General features: G+C 46.1%; 1 protein-coding gene across 1 annotated transcript in view; it reads right to left on the minus strand.

The window, feature by feature from the left end:
• LOC102563781 (exonuclease V) overlaps positions 1–20,919 on the minus strand; it is a 264,829-nt gene that overhangs the window by 154,810 nt on the left and 89,100 nt on the right. Inside the window, exons 4-5 of the mRNA XM_059717112.1 lie at positions 18,208–18,273; positions 4,813–4,981 (exon numbers count right to left, since the gene is read on the minus strand). The gene's annotated coding sequence lies outside the window, so the exon portion shown is untranslated. The remainder of the gene's footprint in view (positions 1–4,812; positions 4,982–18,207; positions 18,274–20,919) is intronic.

Here is a 20,919-nt window from a genome sequence, read left to right on the forward strand (position 1 = left end):
GTTACAGATCTGAACTGGTTTCTAATCACTTACACCAGTTTATGTGTAATTTCTGTCCCAAACTAGAGAGGTTAGTGAAGAGACTTCAGTTTGCTCAGGTAAATCCTGAGTCAAAATAAGGATAAGGAAATGCAAAACAGACAACCATGTTCTTTCCCCCACCTGCAGTGCCAAAGCAGACAAACAAAAGGGAGGGGAGAAGAGAAAGCAAAAGGAACTTAACTAGTGTCAAATGAATGACAACTTCACTTCAACTACATTTTTTGTCTAAATTTCTGAAGTTTGCCATTTTCCAACCATTGAATGTAGCCCTTCCTGCTACCCGCTGCTGCAGTATTTGTGAAGCAGCTTGAGGAAGAAAAGCAACTGCCAGGTTGACGGACTTTCTAGGAGCTGCACTGACTCTCTCAACAACTGTTCTTTCCTTAAAGTTCAATAATAATAACGAAATTATCTGGAAAGTGCATGCTTTATCCTTTGCAGCTGGGAAAGCATCATGTGGTCACGCAATCAGTAAGTGCAATGAGAGAACTACATCCGAAATCCTTGTGGACTTCACTTTGAAATAAAACAACATAGGTACCTGCTGCTCTGGTATTTGATATGTTGTACAAAGGTGGCAAAAAGTAGCTTAAAGACCCAGGGCAAAATATAGGCTGGAACATGGTGGTGAAGGATTTTATGTTATAGGGTCAAGAACTTAATCTAAATTGTTCCCACAACTGAACACAAACAAACATGGTTCCCCCAATCCTTTGTATTTTGTACACATTTTAAAACCAACTGGCCTGAGCAACCCACAGGTGCAGTTTTTGACAGACAGGTTTTTTGTGCATTCTACTTTGTAAGATAAAACTTTGGAGTCCAGTGACTTCATGACATCTGCTTGGGATGTCACTACTGCTTTCACCTAAAAGGTGCTTCATGCCTCTTTAGGGATGGGCAGCTGTGCAACATCCTGTCAAATTAAAATCCAACCTTTAACTTGGGTTTCTTTTGCATCCAGACATGGCAGCGCTTTGAACAAGTGGCTTTTATTACAGGTCTGCAGACTGTGCCTTGCATTTTGCTTCGAGGGGTTATTTGAACAAAGTTCCTGATAACATCCCATTTGATCCATCTAAGCTGAAGCATATGGGACCTTGATTCTTTAACTAGCTGAGATGCATCTCCAGGTTGGGGGCTTTGTGAAAAAAGAAAAAAATTCTGCATAAAAGATTTATATAGGTGAGAAGCACACACTCTCCTCATTAAAATATCAGTGTGGCTGGAAATGAAAAAGATTCATATCTGTTGCAGGAGGCTGTCAGAGATCAATATGTTCCAACATATGTTTTAATGCTTCCTGAGTTCTCATGTGTGTCTCGTGAGACTTTTTTATTTATCTTTTTTTTTTCCCAAGGTTATGAAACCAACTGTTTTCCTGTGCATATATATATGCTTTGAAGCACTGAACTGATTTTCATACTAAATCTCTTCTATAGAAGAAGAGCAAGGAGCTGTGCTTCTTATTCCAACAGTTCACAATAAGATTATGTCAGGAATAAAGCCTGAGATCTTTCTACCATGCACCACTGTATGTAAGCACTAGGCACACACGTGGGTAGCAGATTTTTTTTCCAGGAAGGGGGCTAATCACAATTTTCCCATTATTATATAATGTCCCATCCTCTCCCACGGTCTGCATTCATCATTTTCCAATGTCTCTGTAACAATGGATCTTCTGGAAAGTGATGGGCTGGTAGAGTTTCTGAATCCTTATGTCTTTGGCAAGTAGAAGAAAGCTACTTACTCATGTGCACCATAGGTGAAAGAGTGCAAGCAGCAGGAGACAGCTTTTGCAAAAAGCAAAATGAGAGACAGAGAGAAGGAGGGTTGGGGAGGGAGTGCAGTATGGAATAAGATAGAGATCAGAAGGGATGCAAGCTGAGTAACTGGCCTGGCATCAGAAAGAAATTCCCAGATTTCTCTGTAATTTGTCTTTTGAGGTGTGCTTGCTTACTAACTAATCTGATTTTCTATCAAATCAATTAACAAACACCAGGAGCCCAAAAGCCTGCTTGAAGTCGATACAAGGCAGGATGAACAACAACCTGTGCAGAATGCAGCAGTTGGCCATTCACACGTACTCCTGCAGCTGTTCAGAGCTTGAGGATGGGAGCAGATGTAGAACATGGTCAGCTCTGCAGGGTACTGCCTTGAAGAGCATCTGAGACATAAGGAAGGCACTTCCTTCAACGCAAAGGCACAATCTCGTGGTTTGAGGGCTGGGCCGTGAAGCCAGAATCCCCAAGCACCATCTCAGCTTTTGCAGAGAGGGTCCATTTTCAGGCTGTTCTCATTTTTTCTGTTAGGGGAGATTATTTTCCTCCCAACCAAAGAGGGATATTGCAAGTAGAAATTAGTGACAATGTTGCTTAATGGGGTTTCCTTTTTCTACTGTTGTCTCTGCCTTTCAATCTCTCCAGCTCTTTTGGGATGGGACCGAGCGCACGCCTCGACCTAGTCAATTAATGGGCAGTTAACATAATGAATAGGAAATCGTGGTAACAGTACATGTGAAAAAGTGCCTTCCCCCTGTGTCTTTTTTTAATATGACAGTAATCCAGTACACCTGCACAGCACAGCACCATCATCTGAGGATTCCCAGTGCTTTTCGAAACATAGCTTGAGCACTACAGCACTCCCAGAAAAATTACTGTATAGAAAGTCTGTAGAAAATCCAGGAAGAGAACACAGTTCCTAAGTGTACTAATGTATTTGCAATATATTATGGTATACTTTGAATTCAAGTCACAGTGAACTCCTTGGTAAAGGAGAGACAAAATTAAGCTCAAGGCTTATTTTGCTGTAGCTGCATCTCTTTCCTATAACTGCCTATTGTTCAAGATGGGCTGTGATTTCATTTAAAAATGCTACAGCACTGTGCCCACACCACATGCTGTGCTTAGTGCTCTTGTGTGAGCACAGAAAAAAACCTGAAATACAATGCAGTGTCAACTGAGGCCACCTCTCCCCAAAACAACCTTTCCCTCCTATCATACTGGGGGGCATGAATAGTGGGGAAGGATCCCACCATGCCACAAAAACCACAGATTCTTCCTTGTAAGGCAAAGTCAGGATCTTTCAAACCAACTAGGGCAGGAGGGTTTAAGACCTCAGCGCCTAACCTCTAAGACAGCCCTGCCACCAGACACCAATCAGTACCGTACCTAGACTCCTGGCAGCCCCAGGCAAACTTTTAGTATTGGGGCCCCCTTCAACAGAGATAATGATATAAAAATTGGACAATGGAAAAAAAACCCAACCATTTTCGGGCCCCCTTTCTGTCCAGGCCGCAGCCAGCCGCTTGGTTTGCCCATGCCTGTGTCCGGCCCTGAGATCAATCATGTAAAATCAGAGGTCAATTGTTTGAGTAACCAACTCAGCTGGAACGGGGGAAGAGAAGCCACCTCTTGTAGGTAGGACTGAAAGCCATGCAAATCTGTTAATCGTTTCACAGGACTCCCTTCTAAGTGTTCTCCAAAGGTCCTTGGGACTTCGGTGGACCGGACGAAAGCAGAGCTTCTGCAAGTCCAGCTGAAATCATGCCATGCTACAGGACCTCTGAGTGAAGTCTTGACAGAATAACCACCGGTTTGATAACTTAGCCTCACTCCTGAAAACTTCCCCATAGCAGCGGAGGGAAAGATTCAATGAGCTTTTCAGTAAAGATCTGAGGAGGATACGACTGACACAGAATATCGGTCTGCGTATTTTTCCTATCTGCTATGAACTCAAACTTCTGCACTGTGAAAGCCGCACCCTCCCTCCTTGTGTCTAATGATGAGGCTGGTCTGATGGTGGCCTATAAGTATATAAGGGGTGTACATCAGAGCCTGGGGGAGCATCTGTTCACCAAGGCACCCCAGGGGAAGACAAGAAACAATGGACACAAACTGATTGAAGATCATTTCAGATTGGACATAAGGAAAAATGTTACGATTCGAGTGCCTAGAGTCTGAAACAGACTCCCGTCACCTACCTTGGTGATATTTAAAAGACAGCTTGACGCGTACCTTGTTGGAGTCATCTGACCCCGGCAGTCTTTCTTGCCCAAGTGCAGGCGGGCTGGACTTGATGATCTCGTGCGGTCTCTTCTAGCCCCTAACATCTGGACATTTGGTGCTGGACTTGATGATCCTCTGGGGTCCCTTCCAGCCCAAATGTCTATGAAAATCTATGACTCAATATCCAATACAAAAACAAAATAACTCCCCCCCCAATGATGCTCTAACTTTCAGACCCCCAGTGCAGACCCCTAATGCAACAAGCCAAACAGTTTATGACAGAGGGGCTATGCAAAGGACAGCACAAAAAAACTTCACCAAATTCTCAAAAAATAAAAAGGAAAAAAAAAAATCCTAAAAATTGCTGAGCCAAGTTGAAATTACCAAACAAACTGTCCTTGTACGTAACACGGATCAGCCTCCTCTAAAACTGCACAGCCTGGCACTGTTTCTAGCGGTGCATAGAGACAGCAAAAGAAACAATCCCTTTCCCAAATTGCTTACAGTTCAGATAGACACAACAGCCAAAGGCAAGAAAAGCCACTGAATCCCTTTAAAACATGGGGGACCAAGACTCAGACATATCATCAGTATCTTGAACTAATAGTGTGGCGTTTTTGAGTTCTCCTGTCTTTCAAACAGTCATTAGACTGAGATCTTACCCATTTGCAGTCTTGCAAGAGGCCATATCATAGTTAGCAAGACTTTTAGACCAAGTGGTCCAGATACACTAGAGTATACTGGGCAATTATATTTTGCTTACCTACAATTCGAGCTCCCTCATTGAACTCCTTGCTGCTTGTGCGCAGAAGTTTATCACAAGGATGCAGCTTCTGCATTGGTAGTCAACTCCAGCTATGGTCACACTTCACCAAGGAGCAAAGCACATGGCATACAGCCACCGACCTGTTCTGTAGGCCAATGTAATCCACCTGCAACAGACAAAAGACCGTGAAGTTTTTGGCCAAGATGCTCTTCTCAAATGTGAGGGCTTGGAGCTCAGAAAGAAGACATTCAATAATCAAGGCCAGAGAAAGCATAATTCAGACACCAACTCCACACCCCTCCTGCTCTTGTACTTGGGATTTTTTGGTTCTACTCAGAGAACCAGACTGTTCTGAATCACTCAGACCTTTGATTAACTACCCTTTACGTATAGTAGAGTCAGAAATGTACCCCTTGCATTCCAGTGCGCTGTATCCTCTCTCTCACAATTATACATGGTTTGTCATGAATTATTATTGCATCAGCATGTAGAAGACAATTGGAATACAGTAGGCAAAAGGCAAAATATTTCCAGCTCTGGTTGCTGGTTCTTCTCTATAACATCATGAATATAGCTGAAAATATCAACCACTGGTTCCAAAACGTGGTGCAAACCAACAAAATTAAACAGTTTCATGTCAAACATGGACAAAAGCCACAGGCAGACATACATGTACTCCAAAGGAACAGCGAGCCCATTGTAAGCAGCAGTTTAAAGGCCCGGTACACCCTGCCGGTCCACAAACATTGGGGCCATGAAAACAGCTCTTTGCAGATGAACATATTCAAATTGAAATTCAATATTAGTAAATGTGTCAGTCTTTCAGAGTAGAATTTGAGCAGCACAGCAGGGGCTGTTGGAAAGGAGCTGCCTTTCTTGCTGATCATTTGAAACATGCCTTAAGTCTTCACTCACTAGCGTTTTATTTACACGGCTTTCTTAGAAATTTAATCCTTTTAAATTAATCAGCTTGGCCTAGGTGCAAGGCAGTAGACTGGGAGGAGAATTGGGTCCTGCTCCTGTCTTGGCCTTTCCTCTCTCTGCATCCCTGCCTCACATCTTTAATATGGGAAGAATATACTTCGCTTCCTTGGATCCACAGATGAGAAACAACTATGTGGACCAGGTCCTGAGTTGGAAAAAGAGGTTACTGTACTGGCTGGAGCCTGGTTCCAGTTGGCATCAGTTCCACTTCCTCTGTGACCTTGGGCAAGACTTGATGCAAAGGATGCAAGAGTTTTTATTTCAGAAGGTCTGTGGAGTGGCAGTCAATGGGAACATGGCAAGATGAAGCCATAGGGGAGTTGGCTGCTTTTGGCAGCACCTGAAAAGACAGTGCTTTACAAAGCCATCCTCATTGCACCCCTGCTGGCAGGGTACTAATATCTTTATTTGACAGAGAAAGAAACAGAGAGGGAATGGTGAAGTAACTTGCTCAAAAGACTTGCAGGGAGCCATCCATCAGGATTGCTGGCAGTAGTACCCAAGATGCCTTACTTTTCTCTGGTATACTTTACATACCAAACTATAACTGAACCATTCCTCCTGTTCCTTTTAAACAGGGGGTAGATTCAGACCCTTGCCTGCTATCTGTTTGTACACTGTGGGATACCAGAGTCCGATGAGGCGACACAAGCATTTCCACGGCTCATGGGCCTTGGGAACGGGATTTTTTTTTTTTTGGCCTCACTGCCTGGGAGACCATCTGAAAATAATTAAAGATGGAACCTTTTATGTGGTTTACGATGCTTTGATCAAGGTTTTTTAATTAACCTATCTTGCTTTAAGCTACTGCAAGTTCATTTCACTCTGGTCGACAATATCATAATGGAATTGATTATAATACAGTAGAGAGCTTAAGTAATGTGTTACAATGGAGGAAGCTGTCAATGCTAAGCCTATTTATTAACCCCTTTGCTGCTAATCACAATCATACGATGACAGCAACATTGTGACGAGCCTGACATTTCAGTGATGAGATATGTCTCGTAGAACTAGCGATCCAGTTCTTTTTTATTATAGCATAGGCCCTGCTTTGGCAAGACATCTAACCATGGGTGTATCGATAGGACCGCCTGGATTGTAACCCGGATACACGCAAGGGTGGGCCCTACTCTTAGTCGGATAGGATGGGATGGGTAGGCAGGAGGGGGTGCTGTGAGAGGGATGCCACCATTTCGAGCAGATCCCTCTTTCTTCTATAGAGTTAGCTCAAGCCCAAAGTTCTTAACTATATACAATTTATTGAGTTATAATATACATAAACATAAAACTAAATATCATATACACATATTTACACAGTGAACGTTAACAAATAACCAAGGTCAAACCCTAAATAACACTATTTACCCATCACAATAAAACAATTTCTGCAGTATCACCACAATACAACATCACAGTACAACATTTCAATTACAAAATATAAGGCACAAACATGAACCATCTTAATAAGATTTATTCCTTAACATAGTCCCTCACCCACGGCAAGAGGCAGTCCTCCTTCCAATGGGGCCCCTTGGGTGTGTCCAGGAAGCACCAGGGGCCTCTCCCCTTAGGGCCTTGACTAGGCGGGGGGCTGCTCACCCAGCCCCTTCTCTGGGTTTGCCCACCCCAAACGTCTTTCTCCTGTGGGACCCAAGGGCCCAATGACTCATGCCCCCTCAGGTGGCGGTGGTCAGGGCACAGCTCGATGGGGTCTCCTTTGCTAGAGCGCCTCTCCAGGCCTCTCCCACGCCGCTGGGCTCCTCCCCACTCTGTGCCCCGCTCTGGGCACCGAGGGCTCAACTCCTCTTCGCTGCTGCTGACTTCAGGGTGCAGAGCCTCACGCTGCAGCACTACTATTTCCCCGTGCCCTGGCTTTGGCACCGAGGGCTCTTTTAGCACAGGCCAGGCCCTTCAGGCTCCAGACGTCCATCCTCATGCCAGGTGGCTAACTCAAGCAGCCTCTGCTGCTCCCTGGCTCCCAAAGCTCGGGCCCGTGCACTGCCCTGCGCACTGTGGAACCTGGCCACTTGCCTGAGTGCCTCACTGCAGCCCCAAAGCCCTTGCCCCATGCACTTCCCTGTGTACCATGTGGCCAGCTGGCTCTGGGCTGCAGGCTCAAGCTGCTGCTTGTGGCTCCCAAAGCCTGGGCTCCGTGCACTGATCTGTGCACCATGATGGGCCCGAGCAGTCTCGCACTGCTCCAAGGGCCAGGTCTCCCTGCACCATCCCTGTGCGCTGTCAACAGCCTGAGAAGTCTTGCACCGCTTCCAAGGCTGCTCCTCCAGTGGCGGCTTCAGGAGACTTGGGCCTATTGCCCACTAAGGGAGAGCTCCCCAGATTTTCTTGGATCTGCTCTTCTTGAGTCCCTTGCCGTATCTGTCCAGCGTGCTGAGCAAGCTGCGCTTTTATTTATACTGGAGTCCCCGCCCCTGAAGTCTGCCGGACCTGCAAAGCGCAGTCTTCAATCAGGTCCAGGAACTCCTTGCATCTCCGCCTCCAAGCAGGGGCAGGGCAAGCCCCTCCCAGCTGTTACCTGATTGGTGGAAATGTTCCACCAATCCAAAGTGTCCTTCTCCAAGCCAGGCTTGCCAGGCAAAAGCAGCGAGCCCGCCACAGGATACTTCAAAGTTACACAAACGTCTAAGTACTTTGTAGTATCAGTGACTTACAGAGAACATTGTGTGCATCCTTCTGTCTCAAGTCAGAACAGTTTCATTAGAAGTGATTTTCAATTTTTTTTCCTCAAGCAACCTTACAGTAAAAAACCTCACCTTTCATTAAAACTCCTTTCACCCTTGAAAACTTACAATGAGAAATGTTACTACAATATTTTGACCACTACATTTTCTACAGAAGTGCCTGGTAGACTCTACAGGTTTCTGTAAGAATCAAGTCAGCATAGATTTGTATCTTATATTTTATAGATGCAATCAATGCAACAACACTGGAAAAACACAGCAAGCAAACTTGTTCTTGACAGATGAATGTTAGGAATGAAATCTCCAGTACAAAGATCAACCTGCTCTAAAAAAGAGGGGGCAAAAAAGAGAGTCAAGTGAACAACAAAGCACACATTCTCTATGTACAATTGCTGTTAGAAAGGGGGTACATAATATTAACAAATTCAATTAGTTTAGAATTAATGCAAATTAAATCAGCGTGCCCTAGAGACCCTGAATCTGCTTTCATTAGGGATCTGCTGCTGTAGACAAGCTGTTATGCACTCTTCTTGTAGTTAAATACACTGGAGGCCTCTTAAACATGTATGAGAGTACAGAACATCTAATAGAGATTGAGGGACCTTGTTATCTTGTCAAGGGTTGTTTTGGGGAAATAGTCAGAATTACAATTGATGATGCAGAGACAAAAGAGGTTAAGACCAACTTTGGAATGGGAATGAACAGACCCATAACTTCTGACAGAAGCTGGTGAGAACAGCTTATGAAAGATCGGAGTAACCTACAGAGGCATTGTAGGCTTGGAGAAATGAAATGCCAGTAGCAGAAGAAGGATGATGTTGGAGAAGCTATGGATGGAAATGACAGCCAGCAAAAAGAATAAAGCAAGAAGAGGCATATCAGAAAGGGCCAGACAGGCCAGAGAGAAGAGAACACCATCTCAGCCCAAGCTCCTTACTTTCTATTGAACTGATGTTACAATCATCCATGGACCTTCTAAAAGAACAGCAGGCCTCTGGGGGACTCATGGACAGAATACCAAGCTCTTATTTAGGGGATTACATATCACAGAGCTGGAAAGTAAGCATCATTATTCCCATTTTACAGATGGGGAAACCATGGGTCGGAGTGTCAGGACCTACACCAAGACTAATGTCTCCTACTGTAGCGCTCTACACACTGGGCCATGTTGCTTTCCAAGTGACTTTTTTTTCCTTTAAAAAGGGGGGGGTCAAGGAGCTGAACAAACATTAACATAGGCCATAAGCTTTGCCAAGCAATTTCTGGAGCAAGCAAACAACTTCTGGCTGAGCTAGAGCTAAGGATTTGGAAGGACAATGCCGCTGAGAAGCAGGTGTTGACAGCTCGAGAAGAAGAGATCAATGCCCTTATTTTCTTGTGATCCAGCTTTAATTTCTCTTCCTCTTATAGGCATAGAGCCACACAGTTTACAACATCCTACAAAGACGCTGACCTGACTCGCAGTGATGGGACCAGAAAGACTCCCGTTGATTTCAAGGGGGTTCGAAACCCTGTGACCCCTGTGGGAACCAGGCACATTTGCACCTGGCAGGAGCTACTCAATACCTCTCAGGAGGAACTAGCCAAAGGCTGATCTTCTGAATAAAGCTTTGCAGATTTTAATTATTAACGTCATGGCACCTGATCAATGGAAACAAAGAATGCCCCATACCTAATCAGTCCCTTCTGCTCTCCATTAATTCTCTCTGGTTTAATGGCTTTGTTCAGTAATAAGTGATGGAGACAGCAATACTAGGTCTCTGAGTGCTTTCATTAAAGGTTAAAATATCTAGTGAACTTGAATTAGAACAAGAGACTAAAACAAAATTCAGCATGTTAAGAGATTTACAGTATGCTGTACCAGCAACTTCCTGATTGGCTTTTTAAATGTGCTGTCCTAATAAACCCTTCAGAGCAAGTAATCACATGTTTGGAAAATGCTGAACCCTTACTGTTTTCACTTAAATGGCAATAAAGCACAGTCTATTTAGACTGGAGAAATCCATCCTTATCTGTTTTTTTTTTTTAAAAAAAGAAAATGTTTAAAAACAAATACATTAAAAATTCAGTTCAATAGCATTAGTCTATTTATGTGCTCTCTAATGAGCATCTTGGGATAATAAAAAAATATAATCCTGCTTTTGCTGGAAGGATGAGTTTGCATTTAAGGCAATAGAACAGGATACAGGAGACCTGGGTTAATATGTTGACCCTCCCAAAGCATGTGTGTGACTTCATACCTCATCCAAAATTCTCATGAAGCCAATGGAAAAGCTCCTATGGGTCTTCAATAGATTTGGATTCAGTCCTTTACTCTCTGGCCCTCGTGTATGCAATAGGGATAACATGACATCCTTTCATCATCCCTTTGTCTATCTTGGTGATTTCAATTGTAAAAATGCAGGAAATATGCTGTAGTAAAATAGTGATATGAAGTAGTAGCAAGCATTGTAGGCAACAGAACAGATACATTTATTGAATATGTTAAAGATTACTGAGAGTGAATTAATCTCTCTCTTTTGTTTTAAGCACTATAGTGATTAGTCACAGGTACTTTTTAGATAGCCGTCTTGATTTATCTGTCCATTCCTTAGCCTAGTGATAATGAACAATTATAAACTGAAAGCCGCCACTAATACCAAGAAAGGAATTGTAACCAAGAGGACAGCACTATATTTCGGTCAATAAGGAAACATAAGTTTCAAGGGTTCTGTGTTATAGACATTTTACAGTACTGAAAATGAGGACACTATTTCTTTTAAAACATAGATTAATCAAGTGCTACATTAGTGCCCCCAAATCCTTGCAAATTGCTATTTTTTTCCTAATATCCCTGTGGTTTATTAGGCGTTTGCTAACACAATCCAACTAGCGCAGCATCTAGGGAGAATTAATCCAATAATCTGAATATGAAAAATGCTATCCGGGGCTGAGATCTGATTGGGTTTTTTTTTTGCTAGATGTGTTAATTTGCTTTCATTTCAGATAAAAGGGACCTGGAGACATATAAACACAAGCACTTAACTTTAAAAAAAAGCCTATATGGTGTGCTACTTGCTTTTAATCTTGATCGTAGGCAATGGATGATGCATGATTGTGTTGTGCCATGAAATTAAAAAAAAAAGAAGATTTAAAGAAAGAAGTCAAGGAAAACCTCAGAATACCTAAGTGGAAGTCAACAACTTCATTGCATCTACTTTCCGCTGTTTAAGATGACATGCAAAGGTCAGTGAAATCATGCGCTACGGTCAACAGACACAATAACTATAAACTTCTTCCACGTAGAAGGCACCTAGGCTAGAATCAGTGGGAAAATTTTCATCGAAACAGTTGGCTGTTGGAAAATGCCATTTCAGTGAAACCCAATTGTCTCGTGAAATTGTATCGATTTCAATACAGGGTTTTCTTCAAGGTATTTCCAGCCATTCTGGAAATTGAACAATAGAGTCTGCACTTTGCAAAATTTCCAGCCGGCTGCTGCAAACAAGCCAATGAACGCTGTCTCCGGCGAGACCCTGAGCACCTCTGGGGGCACTCAGTACACAGAAGGATCTGGCTCCCAATAGTTTGCTGACAGCTAGGGAATATTTCCCAGTTTTGGCTTACTTACCTGAACTGACATGACAGATTTTTTGGCCTGTTCATCACCAGGGTCACTCTGACATAAATACTGCATCCCAAATTAATGAAGAATTTTCTCTGATGCTATGCTGCTTTTCTACTGGTTTCTTTTGTTACCTTCCTACTTCCTTTCAGTCTTAACAAGACTAACAGGAGAGATGTCAGGGTCGCCGTGCTAGCCCGTCGCCTCCTCTACTGTGCCAGGCTTCGGACTTGCACCCTCCTATTCTCTCCTGCCACAACTTTGATGATATCTGCGTTTTTATAGGGAGGCTACCTCTCCTCCACCTGGCCACAGTTCTCTGGCTCCGGGTGCTCTGTATCTCTAAGCCTTGTGGGCCTTCTCTGTATGCCGCCCTTCTCACGAGGGCCTTCTCTGTACTGCTGCCCCTCTCACTGGGGCTCTCCACACCCACACTGGGGCTTCTCCATAATGCTGCCCCTCTCACCGGGCTCTTCCCTCCACAAGGCTGCCCCCTCACAGGGCTCTTCCCTTCGCAAGGCTGCCCCCTCACAGGGCTCCCCCTTCACAAGGCTGCCCCCTCACAGGGCTCCCCTCCACAAGGCTGCCCCCTCACAGGGCTCTTCCCTTCGCAAGGCTGCCCCCTCACAGGGCTCCCCTCCGCAAGGCTGCCCCCTCACAGGGCTCCCCTCCGCAAGGCTGCCCCCTCACAGGGCTCTTCCCTTCACAAGGCTGCCCCCTCACAGGGCTCTCCTCCGCAAGGCTGCCCCCTCACAGGGCTCCCCTCCGCAAGGCTGCCCCCTCACAGGGCTCCCCTCCGCAAGGCTGCCCCCTCACAGGGCTCCCCTCCGCAAGGCTGCCCCCTCACAGGGCTCCCATCTGGAGCTGGGGTCTGTACCCATGAACTCCATGCCCTCACTGGGCTGGGGTCCTCACTGTACCGTGAGTCCCCTATGAGGCATCCTCCATCCCCTCATAGCCTCACCCAAACACTGGTGTAAACAAACTGCAACAGAAACACAAGCCCCTGGGCTACGAAGCAAACACAAGCCTCCAGTTAAACTGCCTCAGGCCTACCAGGATTCTCCGTCACCCGATGGTGACCAGCTCTGCTTCTTTTCTTTTTGGCAGGGAGCTCCTTCTGCCTGGGCTGCTGGTAGGGAACCCACCGCCTGGCCTCCTGCCTATGGTGTATATAGGCCAGGCCCTGCCCCTTCGTTCAGCCGGCTAGGCAGGTGTAACTCATTAGCCCCTTTTTGTTGCCTTGGCGACCGGCACCTGACGAGCCTTGCTGGCTCTCGCAGAGGCAGGCACCTTAGTGTCCTGCTACACACCTCCCCGCTCAAGACTTCAACTCACCGAGGCGGTTTGCATTCTCATCCCTCTGGCTTCCTTCGTCTTAATCCTTCTTGGTTCTTGTTTTGGTTCACCAACACTTTAAAATGCACACATGCGGAGGTTTTAAGGCGCCTCCTGCTCGCCTTTTCCCCAAGGCGCACCACGTGGGATTTCCTGGGAGTTGCCCCGCCACGGGCAGTCCCCCCACATTAGCCAACCTTGGTGAGCTGAACTCTCTGTTGGTTGAGCTCCTTGTCTTTTAGGGTCCACTATCTCTTCTTATACCTCTCTCCTGAAGTAGTGGTTCTTGTCTTTCCTAATAGCCTCCCTGAAGGTCTTGAAGCCTTCCCCATATCTCCCACTGTCTTCTCAATGTTCTCTGAGCATCTTCTTCCTTCCAAAACTCAATCTTTCCTCGACCTGTGGATCTTCCTTGAGGTCCGTTATAAATTTTCACATAGGCTACGCCTCCGACTTTTGCTTCCACAAGCTTTTTTAGAGTCCACCACTTGACCTGCTGTGGGATATTCTGCACATAAATTTGAGGTCTCCTCCCCAGCCTGTCCCCCACTTTAGATGATCGCTCTTTCCCCTGTGTCTCTAGCTCCTTGGCCTGGCTTTCTTTTCTGGGTCTCACTGACAACTTTTCCTTAAGACTCATCTCTGGCTTATGTTGCCTTGTGCCTCGTCTCTCCTGTGTGCACTCCCGGTGCACCAGGTTATTGGTCTCTCTTCTTGAGCTCACCTGTTCCCCTTTCCCAGCCGTCCCTACCTCTAGTAGGGTGGCTTCCACTTGTGACCTCTGACTGGGCACTGCGATTCCCTTTTCAACTTGAGGTTTACAGCACTCCCCCAGCTGCTGTCTTAGGCGGCTCATCTCCTTTGCCTGACTCTCCAACCATTGGTCCCATTTCTTACTCCAGCCTTCCAGGAGTGCTGGCAGGATCTCTTCTTGTAGGGCCGTAGGCTTCCACCCTCCTGGTCCCTTCTCTGGGTTTCTTATCTCTGGCTGCTCTGGGTTGGCCTCCCCTCTCCTATTCACCAGTCCTCTACCTCCCGGGAACTTCATTTGTTCCGGAGGTTTCCTGCCTCCTAGATGCTTGTTCCATTTCCCTCACTGACCCTTTCACCCCTTCGATTTGACGGTGTTGCTCTAGGTATTCAGATTTCAATATCACCACATACTCCTCTAGTTGGGCTCTCAGCATTTCCAGTCTCTCTGCTCAGGCTTTCTGTCCTGCGTCTGTCTGAGTTGCTATGCTTGTTGTCTCTAGCACTTCTGACTCCCCAGGATCTTGGCCTCTTATGGCCATCAGCCCATTTGCCATCTGAAGCATTTTATTTTCTGCCTCCGAGGCCTGGACCTGCTGACTTAAGGCTTGCATTTGAAGTAATGCCTGCTCCCTCATTGTTAGTCACTGCCTCTTTAGTTGCACCATCCTCTAGGAGGGTTTTAAGGCTTTGTATCTGTTCTTCCAGATGGTCTTTTTCCGTCTCTACACTCTGTAGCTGGGACCGTAACCTATCGTTCTCTTTTGCTCCGGCCTCTAACTCCCTTTCAAGGGACAGGCTCCGCTTATGCACTGCATCATAATTGGCCATGTATTCTTTTAGCTTTTCCATCTCCTGTGCGAGCACCTTTCCCTTTTCTTCAGTCAGAGCCTGATTTTCATGCAGGGTGCTCCGCGGCATTTGAATTAGTTGTTCTGCACCCGTATACTTCTGCTGCCATTTCTCCACCTCGTCCTGCAATTCCTGTACGCGATCTTCCTGGCCGCGGACTTCTTTCTGAAGGACATCAATCATGCCTTTATAGACCTCCAACCGCTGTAGTATCTCCTTCTGTTCCCTTGCCTGGGTTGTGCAGGTTGTAGTAGACTTCTCTCTCCAAGTTGCCATCTCCCTCTGCATCTTCTCTTCCCTCACCTGGCTCTTTTGTGCTCCATTTGCAATAAGCTGCTCTAGGGCGCGAGTTCTCTCTGCTTCCACCGCTATCATGTGCCTGATTTCCTTTGAGCCTCCTTCCTTTTTTCCTGCCTGGGCCCGCTGTTCTATCCCAGCAGCCCTTGCCTCCACTTGCCCTTTTTGAAATTGGGCCACCTCCAGCTCCCACTCCAGCCATTCCAATTTTTCCTCTAACTCATCTATTCATAATAGCCTGGCAAAATTCTCCTGTCTCAGGCTCTCTATATCCTCTGCCATTGCCATCCTGGCCTCACACGTTCACTGGTTGGGCCCTCCGGCTTCCCAGTACCGTCCCAGGGCAGTGCCTTCCTACTTTGCTCTCTTTTCGGTTTGTGTTGCTGTCTTCTTACAGCCCCCTCTCCTTCCTTATTTTAGCCCTCAGGTTCATCTTTCCGTGCACGGCCTTACGGTTTCCCGGCCAATGCACCACTGTAACAGGAGGGATGGCAGGGTCGCCGTGCTAGCCTGTCGCCTCCTCTACTGTGCCAAGCTTCGGACCTGCACCCTCCTATTCTTGCCCGCCACAACTTTAATGATATCTGTGTTTTTATAGGGAGGCTACCTCTCTTCCACTTGGCCACAATTCTCCTGCTCCGGGTGTTCTGTATCTCTAAGCCTTATGGGCCTTCTCTGTACGCTGCCCTTCTCACGAGGGCCTTCTCTGTACTGCTGCCCCTCTCACTGGGACTCTCCACACCCATACTGGGGCTTCTCCATAATGCTGCCCCTCTCACCGGGCTCTTCCCTCTGCAAGGTTGCCCCCTCTCACCGGGCTCTTCCCTCTGCAAGGTTGCCCCCTCTCACCAGGCTCTTCCCTCTGCAAAGTTGCCCTCTCTCACCGGGCTCTTCCCTCTGCAAGGTTGCCCTCTCACAAAGACATTCACATTCCTCCCACTTTCTAGATACCGACATAGGCAGAGGCAGGATAATATGTAGGTGCGACTGCAATAAATAACAATGGAAGATCCTACCGAGATAAGGGCTCCGTTGGGTTGGGCCAGGCCATGGGCAACGGCATGAGAAACAAACTGGGTCTCATCGATCTTATGATGTAAATAAACAAGAGACAAAAGGTTGGAGAGGAAAGATCAACTGAGGGAGAGTGACGGAAGCCCATGCAAAACCATGCCAGTAACTGATTTTGCAGTCCATTGTCCAATCTGGAAATCTTAGATACCTCTTGCAAACAGTTGACTGTTTTTTGCAAATGTTTGTGAATCAAAGAGGTCAGGAAAATTCACCTTGGGTCAGTTAAAATGCTTTGGTTTCAGAAAGGTTAAAGAAGGTGTAAAATAAAACAGATGGGAATTTCGGATTAACAAGTAATTTCAAATAACAACAAAAAAAGAAAACTAGCAAAATGAAACACTTGCAATGAAAAAAAAAAAAATCTAAAAACCATATTGACTGGAAAAAGTCAACCCTGCTCTAATTCCAAGGTTGTCTGAGATGGTCTGTAAGCATTGTGGGAAACTGTTTGGGTCTTTCAAGTCCCAAGCCACCAGACCATTTTGCCGCCTTAATCACATTAGCTCTCTGTAAGTGGAATTGCCCAGGCTCTTTCTGCCAAAGCCTCCTGGGGGTATGAGCATATGTTAAAAGAAACGACAAAGTCACTTCTCCCATATGGCAATTTATTAAAATTAATCACAGTAACAAGTATCTAGCTAAGAAGGGCACAAGTCAAACAAGGATTTCCAGTTAGAGTCTCAAAGGCTGGCACCAGAAACACACTCATGGTCATGGGGTGGTGAGGTTCAGGGACAGCAGATGTCTGCTAGGCCAGAAATAAAACCACTTGGGCTAGCAGCCAAGCAGGGTTAGGTGAGGGCTGGGTATCAATATTTCCATTTAGCAACATCCCCCACAAGTGTACAGCATGGAAAGAAAAACTGCCCCTCAGCATGGCTCCGTAAGTGCAGTAAGCAGTAAGCATCCAAACCTCAGCATCGAGAGGTTCAAGCGAACCTAGAGGAATCCACTGGAGGTACTGACAACTTCGCTGCCCTCTCCAAATGCAGCCAGAACATGGCTCTGTGCACTTCCAGGGCTGCACACCAGCAGCCATCTGCTTTAAACTCAACTGTTTGCTGTAGCAAAGTGTTGTCGGGCCAGACCCCTGTGTTTTTAGAGAGGCTCCTGTGTTAGCCTCTGGCTGAAGATAGGACTTCTGCTTTCAAGAGGCCTCCATGCAAGGCGGCCCCCTTGGATCCCTGAGTTTGTAGCTGGCTGCTAACATCATCTTTTCCTCTCTGCTGCATTATCAAAGTCCTTCTTTCCCTTTGCATCCCAGAGGTAATTCCAAGTCACGTCACCAAAGACTGTTTGAAAGACACCTGTGATTATCCATTGGGGCAGAAGTATTTGGTTCCCTTCGAGGTGCTTGAGTCAGATGCTCACAGAACAGTTTGGGTGTCTCATGGGCACAGCAACCCTTTTGACAAACCTCCCCCTCATAGATGACAAGCGCTGGGAAATCTGGTCCTGCATAATGGTTCCAACCTGGTGCAGCTATGCAGGGGAGTACGAGGTGGCAGAGTCAAAGTTTCTTTGCTCTCTGATCCCACCTGCTCCAAAGAAGGTTGGAAGCAAGCAAGTAGCTGTTTACTCCACTGCAATTGTAGACAAAACTTAGCTTTTCAGAATAAAAGCATAAAGTGGGAAATGTGGTAGAGACTTTGCAGTCTACTGCACTGTCTTTATGCTGAGCCACTGTACAGACCACAAAAACTGGAAGGATATGAAACCTATTGTGTATGAAGACACAGCCCTGCCTTTGTACTGGGGAGGGAAAATCAGATTTGGGGAAAACAGAAGAAATACCTGGGGGAGGGATAACTTGCTTCTACCAGAGATCCTTCTAGGTGCTTTTCTTAAAGGCTTTAATACCTGTGGAAAAAGTGAGAATGAAATAAGAAAAAGATTTATTGAGTCTCAAAGCCTCCAGTTAAAATTAAATGCGGTGAGAAAAGTGGCTTTCCACATTTAATTGTCTTTTTCACAGTAACTATGTGTCAGTCTCTTCTAAAAGCCTATTAATTCTGTAATTTAGTGCTAGGGAGAGAGCTGGGAGATAGACAGAACCACCGCTGGTTTTTTTTCTTCCTTCATTGACTAACTGTCATCAAGCGTCAGTGTTAGGGTTGCTTTCTCCTTGAACACGCCAAATACTAAAAATTAAAAAGTTTTTATAGTCTATTTAATAAAATAGTGCTGGCACATTAGTTACTAAAATGGGTTCTATGACATAGTATGTTAAAATTTTAATTATGGCTAAAAATAAACTGGCATGTCAGAAGGGCTACAAAGGGAACAGGATTCTAGGCAGAGCAGGGCTTAGCTTCTGCTATGAGAAGCTCTAATGTATTTGTTTAGCCATAGTTATAGGATTTATTTTGAAGCCGGCTACAGCTAATGATACAGTCAACAATGCAAGCATCATATGGGCTTGTGTGTCTACATGTGATGTTTGACCAGCTGTGTGAGCTGCCGGCTGTCAGTGCCTTTACTGGAAGTCGGTAAAAAACGTCTGAACTTGAGATTCCAAAAGCCCTTAAGGCAAGAGCAGCAACAAACATGCGCCCATAAGTAAGTGCAGCCCTTCTCTTTACTCTGGTATAAGTTTCTGCATAACAGCCTTGTAGCAGGGCAAGGCTGCGATGCTTACTAGCGCCCCAATTTTTCCTGCTTAACCAGCTCCTGGGTCTGCCTCTCTCCTTCGCCTGCTGTGCCTTTTATGAGTCTTGGGAGTAATTAGCTGTTGAGAGATGATCCAGGACTCCAGGGCTCATTTAAATCACCCGTTGACCTCTATCTTCCAGCTGGCCCTAGCCCTAAGAGTCTTAGAGTACGTCTGTTGTCTCCATCTAGGCACCTGTAGGTGGCTACAGGTAGATGTAGACTATTCATGGCCTCCAACCTCCCCTTCAGCCTTGCCCATGCCTCGCAGGTGTTAAGCAACAAGTCGTCTTCTTGGGATCTCAGACCCAGTCTGGCACTAGGCTCCCTTTCTCCCCTGTGCCCTTGTTGGGGCTTCAGCTTGACTGGTGTCCACCTCTTTCCTCTAGCTGGGGCTCTCTACCCGGCCCAATGGTAGCAGACCTGGTTTCAGAGGGGCTTCAGCCCTATAACCCACTAATCTCGTCGGCCTTTTGTCCTGTCCTGTTTGGGCAACACTGCGGCTTGTTCCCTGCTCCCATCAGGATTAAGCCTCTCGTGCCTCTGTGACCTCTGAACTCCCCTATTAGTCCACCACGGTCCACCAGTTTAAACACAGAACTGAAAGGCAGGCTGATGCCTTAACTAAACAAGAACCTCTCTGGGTTATTTAACAGTCTTACTGAAATGGTATACTCTCCCTTTAGGATAAGCCACCTGCTCAGGGAAGGCACTAACACTGAGTGGCTAGTTCAAGCCAGCCAAGTCCTCCCCTCTGAGTAATTGTCTTTTCCACAGGGCCGCTCACCACCTGTTTCTCCCACCACACTGCTCCCGGGGGAGAGGGCTCTTGACTTGGTTCCCTGGGATTCAGTTTCTCCCTCCTGGAGAGGCTACGCTTTCTCCCAGCGTCTCCTCCAGAGACCGTTTCACTCATCAGATGCCGCTCCTGCTCTCCCTTCTCCATTTTCTCCACCATACCTTTATCTGGCCCTTTCCCTGTTGCCTGCATCTGGTGAGTCACTGCCCGCATATGCCGGCCTTTCAGTTTTTTAAGTCCCTTGCCTGCCCTTGAGTTCCCAGTCCTTATTCAAGCTGCTACTTTCCCCATGCAGCTGCCCTTCTGTCCAGCCTGCTTCCTCATTGTAGCAGGAGTCCCTGGCTCCTTGCTACAGGCCCAAACTCACCAGTGGATCTGTGAAAGACATGCAGATGCAAAATGTTTAAATTATAGCTCATGCGGCCCATACACATTGTGCTGCCCCTGCGGAGGACAGTTTCACTCTCTGAGGTTTGTTAGTTTAAACAGATCATCGTGTGCTGTACCCGTAGCATAAATGTGCATGCAATTTTATGGGGGCAAAGAACTGCAGATGCAGTTATGATGTACGATGGGAATGGACTCACATCCGTAAGTAATGGAATCTGTGCACCAGAGTCACACAGCAAACGTGCTTGCAGCTACGGTTGTGGGAAGACGCACTGAAGCTCTTTAAAAGGTCTCTTTATCCTGTAAACTGAATGTGAGGGCATCTTTGACTGAAATGATGGATTTTATCATAAGAGTAATTCTTAGCTCTTGCTTTCTGTAGATCTCAAAATGTTTTACAAAAGAGACCACGCTGTCATTACACTTTTTTTACATACAGGGAAATAGAGGCAGAGAAAGGCATCCAGTAGCTTGCAGGTCACCAATGGATCCTTCAAGTACCTGAAAGGTGGTTACAAAGAGGATGGAGCTGGACTGCTTTCAGTGGTGGCAGATGACAGAACAAGGAGCAATGGGCTCCAGTTGCAGCAAGTGAAGTTTAAGTTAAATTTTAGGAAAAACTCTCTCCCTTGGAGGGTAGGAAAGCACTGGAACAGGTTACCCAGAAA

Source organism: Alligator mississippiensis, chromosome 14 (assembly GCF_030867095.1).
Source record: "Alligator mississippiensis isolate rAllMis1 chromosome 14, rAllMis1, whole genome shotgun sequence".
In the NCBI taxonomy this organism is placed as follows: Eukaryota; Metazoa; Chordata; order Crocodylia; family Alligatoridae; genus Alligator; species Alligator mississippiensis.